This window comes from Rhea americana, unplaced genomic scaffold, assembly GCF_003343005.1.
Source record: "Rhea americana isolate MKP2758 unplaced genomic scaffold, rheAme1 scaffold_102, whole genome shotgun sequence".
NCBI classification, from domain to species: Eukaryota; Metazoa; Chordata; class Aves; order Rheiformes; family Rheidae; genus Rhea; species Rhea americana.
In genome coordinates this window covers 175,888-181,887 of record NW_028185062.1, presented here as the reverse complement: position 1 = coordinate 181,887, position 6,000 = coordinate 175,888, and the positions used below count along the sequence as shown (strand labels likewise).

The 6,000-nt window shown below is 38.8% G+C and overlaps 1 protein-coding gene across 1 annotated transcript in view; it reads left to right on the top strand.

Annotated features, from left to right (window-relative positions):
• Positions 1–252: 252 nt before the first annotated feature.
• The window catches only part of FUT8 (fucosyltransferase 8), a 121,600-nt gene continuing 115,852 nt past the window's right edge, over positions 253–6,000 (top strand). Inside the window, exon 1 of the mRNA XM_085305563.1 lies at positions 253–271. The gene's annotated coding sequence lies outside the window, so the exon portion shown is untranslated. The remainder of the gene's footprint in view (positions 272–6,000) is intronic.

Sequence of the window (6,000 nt, the reverse complement as noted above, 5' to 3'; positions counted from 1 at the left end):
GCCGCCGTCCCGGGCGCCGCAGGGCCTCCAGCTTGCCGCGTCCGGGGAGCTGCGCCGGCCCCGGCGGCCGCGGGCAGCGTGCGGGCAGCGGGGGCTTCGCGGGCGGAGCTGGCGCCCCTGCAGCGCTCGAGGCAGGGCGCGCTCGTCCCAGCCTGTGCGCCCGCGCGTTGCTGCCTGCGGCCGCTTCTCCGGCACATTTCGGCTTTGGGTTTGGAGTCTTACTGATAAGAAAGACATCAGCGATTTTTCTCTTGCCAAGTTTCCGCTTAAGGTATGCGCTCGAGATGTTCTCCAAAGACCAGGCTGCGAGCATCTGCTCGCAGAAGCTCTCGGCTGGAGAGCAGACCAGTAGGCTAGAGGAAAGGGCATGAGTGGTGAGCAAGTTATGTATTGCTCATTAGACCAAGCATCTTCACACTTCACATTCAGTGGTGTTCCTCATATCATGCTGTGGTCGAGGTTGTACCAGAAAGCAGATGGGCACAGACACTGACTGAGTGACAAACTGCTTGTTGAAAGACTGAAAGTTCTTCGAGGCAGCAACTGTCCTTGTGTGCACAGTGTGTACTATGATGTGGTCAACAGATCGTGTGCACAGAGCTGTGGAAATGCTGGTGGGTTTGAGAACAAAGTCATCACTTTCAGTCTGCGCTGAAATTGACTGTGCTTATATTACCACTTAGCTTGTGTGTGTGTATTGTATATATATGCAAGTTAACATACATATATGTGAGTGTGTGTATACATGTGTGTGTGTATACACACACACACACACTACTCCCTTTCCTCTGAAATAGTGTTTTAATGTCTTAGTTTCTAGGTATCAACTGTAAGCTAATAGAGTACTTCCGAAAGAGTATTTGGGCATTAAAGGCTTTTGAATTTTACAGTATTACTCAGTTTGTATGTTTTTTTTTTTTGTAAGTCATTCTCCACTGTAATTTTTTAAAAACTTTAGCAACTGCAAAAGCAAATGAATGGCCAACACAGTCCTTGCTGGAGCTTGTCACAAGAACTTTGTGATAGTTCTTTGCCTTATTAAGAAAAGCTAGTTATTAGAAGTTATAAATTGGTGACTACGTTTTGGTATATTTCTGGTAACATCTTTTTCTCTGGTTATTTCAGGTATGTATTCTACCAGACATGCACTGATACTTGTTACGGTTTCATCTGGAGATTTAAAAAAATATATTTACATATATGTATATAAATATATATGTGTATACACACACACATGTATGTGTGTGTATGTATACCTAGATATATCCAAAACTGGTGAAGTAGCATACTGCAAAGTTTGCATATTTTTGCAAAAACATGTAATGAAACAATCTTTTAGTGTTGAAAGTGTAATCAATTATTCATATTTTCTGAACAGGGAGCTCAGTAATGAGGGGAGAGTAAGAACCACAACCTGGAGTGTTGAATCATGCAAATTCACTTTTAGTGATATAGCTGCCGAGATATTTGATAACTGGGAAATACAGAGGTCCAACATGGAAGTTGTAACTTTCTTTTCCTTTTACTCATGTGTCTTGATTTGTTTAGATTCTTGCCAGATTATGGAAGCTGGGCTAGTGAAAATATATAATATAGTGAAAATATTAGAACAAGAATAAAATGTTAGCTATGCTTACTTTGAGAGCAAAAGTATACATTAAGTGAGTTAGCAAAGGTAATACTAAACAACATACTCCATCCCTACACATAAACCACAGGTTCCATCCCTATATTGGGGYTGCAAACACGAGGCTTTTTTGTATAATGGAATTTTATATGTGATATTGCAGACAACTCATCAGATTCACCTGAAAATTACGTTTTTGATCAGTTCTCTAGCTGTATACAATTACTGCTTTATCTGTCAGTTCTGTTTTAAACTGAATGACTTTCAAAGTTTTGGTATTTATATACACAAAATTATTTTTATTATCTTTTACTGTATACAGTAAAAGATGTGATCAGTCTGTTCATTGAAATTTCAAGCAATAAACAAGATTTGTAGTTGAGTATTTAAATCTTGTTACATAGTCAGATTTTAAAATAAAAAGTTGTTACTATGATATTAGGCTGGTCTGGAGGGGGAGCTAGTGTCAAAGCAAAATGTGGCTTAATTTTTTTTCTGGACTCATTCAAAAGCTTGCTGTTTGGTCGCAGAATATGCTTCGAATACAATAAGGAAAACAAATGTAGATGATGCGTGCTACGTATAAAAGATGCATTTTAATGCAATCACATGTTTATAATTTGCAAGTAAAGTAATACGGATGTATTTTAGGTAAATCATGCGTTTTGCTATTATGCAACAAAAACTATCTTCAAAGAACTTTGAAGGTGCGAGAGCAAACTCGCATACCGCATGAAGTGCCGGGGTTAGGGATGCTTGTAAAATAGTAATTTGGCCTGTAAATTTATGCTTAAATATTACACTTTTCCAGGCAACATTCTGTTCAGTATTTAGTGTAGAATGGCATAGATTATTCTCACTTAATGAGCAATATTGAATTCTTTCCTTGCTATCAAATGATATGTGGCCTCACTTGCTGTTTGCTACATGCTGTTCCCACTGCGCCCTGCTAATTTCCTCGTTCTCTGTTTCGTTATGTTTGTGCTCTCTAGTGCTTGTATCTTTCTCCAGTAATATTTTCACAGAGCTCTCCGGAGATCTGTGGTGTGTCCCTTCATCTTTAATAACCAATCTGAGACCTTTGAGACATTAGTTTTCAAATTAAACTATAAGAGTTTTTGTGATTTGCGTGCTCTTAAATGTTTTGTCATAAAGATCTGTCTCACTCTTTAACCTAGTAACAATAATCTGGTTTGTCTTTCTTACTCGTTGTGGATCCCTTCGCAGGAATCCACAGATGCCTATGCTCAGGAAGACCTTGCTGCTTTATGTGTAATACGGTTCCTATTGATTTAGACTGTAGCTATGAATACCTAGATCTRCTGCAAAATTAACCCTAACATACAATATTCTGATGAAGATCCATTATTCTGATGAAGAATGGGTCACCCGTTAAAAAGTTTGTTGTTGTTGTCGTTGTTGTTTTCTTTATAAGATTTGCTTGCAAGGAACAGGAAGAAATCTAATCTTCCAGGACAATATTAATTCCCTTTCCTTTTYGGTAATCCCTGCACATTTCCCAAAGTTTTCAGCACTTACAGCAAAGTCCTCGCATAACATAAGTGTTGTTATTTTATAAGCTTTTTTAAACATAGCTCTTTTCTTCATACAGCAAGACTTGTGTACTTCAGAAAGGGCCTTATGGCCCTTTCAAAAGATAGTGTATAATTGTGTATTTATGACTGAATCATGACCAACTTAGATACAGAACATTATCGAATAGTTATTTTTTAAAATGTAGGATTAGGGTTTTTGGTACTCATCTGCGAAAAATTAAAATTCTTTGAACTGAAACAAAATTTTAAACTTGCTAGATTAAAAAAAGCTACCTCCTTGGTGGAGGAGAGGGAACAATGTAATTTTTTAGGAAGACTGAAATTTAAAAATTGCCATACAGGCTTCTACTGCTTGAGCTGACAGTGTGATATTAGTAATGTGTTATTCTTTAGTGGTCCAGATCATAGGCTCTGTGAATGGGTTTTCTGGCTACTTAAAGGTAACAAAGTAGTGGAGAAACTCTGGAATCTTGGGTGCTGTTTAACGAAAGGGGCATATTCTGGTGGATACTGATTTTTCTGGTGGATACTGATTTTTCTGCTCATCCTTTCTGTGATATCTGCTTAAACATCTTTCTGTCTCAATCTTCTTCCCCATTCTCAAATTTTTATCACAATCCTGTTCTCCACGTATTTGTTTTGTGCTGTAGGGCTTCTTGTCCGCAGTCCAGAACTACTGTGCAAGGAGATTCTAATACGTTGTTTCTGCTGGTGTTCTTTTACTGTTTGAATCCTGTCCAGCTATTCTTATTCCTGTTTGCTGGTCTCAGGCTTCTGTCCACTGTCATCAGCTTGACATCCAATCCACTATCTTGGCTAGGATCTGTCTTCTCTGCCTTCTGCGTTTTCACTGGTCCTATTCTATCTTCTGAACTTGTCATCTAACTATAGTATCCTACATTCCAGCCAGCCTTCCTACCTCACTGGGCTCTCATCTGAATTTAATCTCCTTCCCTACCAATCTTTTCACCAATTTCAGACTTATTCAGCTTCCCCAAATCAATTTTTGTTCACTGCGTTAGTATCAGCTTTTGCCACATTGCAGCTTTTCCCCCATTCTAATCCCCTGTTGGTCCCTGTCTTATCCAGCCTTTTCTTCAGCTGGATAGCTTTCCCCTGCACACTTGCTGGGCCTGGTAGGATGTCACTGAGAAACAGTTTAGGTGCAAGTGGTCCATCTTGATACTCAGGAGCACAAGCAGCTATATCAAGAGACAAACTTGACTAAATAGGGAGATGGGTTGCTTAAGCTGGAGAAGAGAAGGCTTTGGTGTGGGGGGGGAGCAGCACACTTAACAGGCACCTGCTAGTACCTATGAGGAAGTCATTGAGAAGATGGAACCAGGCTTTTTATTGAGGTGCACAGCGGGAGGACGAGACACAGTGGTCATAAATTGAAACAAACAAGGTTCAGTCTGATGCAAGGAAAACCTTTTTGCCCAGTCAGGCTGTGGAACAGGTTGCCCAGACTGGTTGTACCATTTCCATCTTGGAAGTTTTCAAGACCTGACTGGGTAAAGCTCTCAGCAATCTGGTCTGACCTTATAGCTGACTTTGCTCTGAGCAAGAGGTTGGACTGGAGACATCTTGAGGTTCCTTCCAATATGAAGTGTGCTGTGAGACTACAGCTGCAGCTGCCTAGCTCCCAGGAGCCCTAGGCTGGAACATACACTGTATAGACAGAATGTGTTGGTAACTCAACTATAACATAGGAAAACAAACTGAATAATAGCAAAGTTACAGTGAGCTTGATAAAAGCACGAGTTATGGGTCAGGATAGGCATTTTAATGTTTCTCAGGAAGACCGTGAATTTCTTTAAAGCATGCAGGTGATCAAACTTTTAAAAGAAAAGGTTACCTTCTATAATTGGGCCAAATAGTATATTTACCCATAGCTTTGTTTGGAAAGGGGGGAAAAAAAGAATGTATCACATAAAATAAAAACTTTGAAGTAGTTCAGCTTTGAGATGGACACCTGGCACAGAATGGCTCATCTTGGAAAGACTTTGGAAACTTAAAAGAGATGGAAAAATGACTCTTCTGTAAGGATGTGTCTGGAAGCCTTAGAGATGGGTGATGTTACTGGGTCATTTGTCATAGTGTGTATGTGAATTCATATAATGCAGCTCATAATGCATCATTTCAAGATRATGATTTTCTGAGTATCTGTTAAATCAGCTGCAATGAATTCTGATTCTTTTTTTCTAAATACTCAATTGATATACTAATTCCATCAAATGATTATTTTTCCTCTTGTTTTCTCTCCTGCTTCCTTTCCACGCTACTTTTTCTGAGGAGGGAATAAATGAAGGAAAGCAACCTTAAAATAAAAGGAGCCCAGTAACTGTTCTGGAAGACTTTTGGCTTCGAGTCTTCAAATCACAAGATACATGTCTGGGAATGTTTTTGTTTTTTTCTAGTATAAGATGCTACTTGAGAGTCTTCAGATGATCGTCTTCTGAAGTTTTTGCCACGGTTTGCAAATCAGTAGTCTCTTTTGAGACATGTGGTGACTTCTGTAGCAAAGCATAGTTTCTAGTGAATCAACCGTTTTATTTAGTTCCTTCAATATTAGACATTAATAAAGCATAACTTAAGTAGTTTATTTTATTTTCAGTATAATTCTTTCAAAGTGAAACACGTTAAGTAGTGGTCATTCTAGAATTTGGTGAAGTTGGTACTATGCAATTGCTTTATAACAGCAGTATTAATTCTGAATATAAAAGCTTCGAAGAATGTTTTGTTACATGTTTGCTTCATAATGTTATCATGGTACAGAGTATCATTATAGTTTTCTGGAGTATTAGAGAGCATATT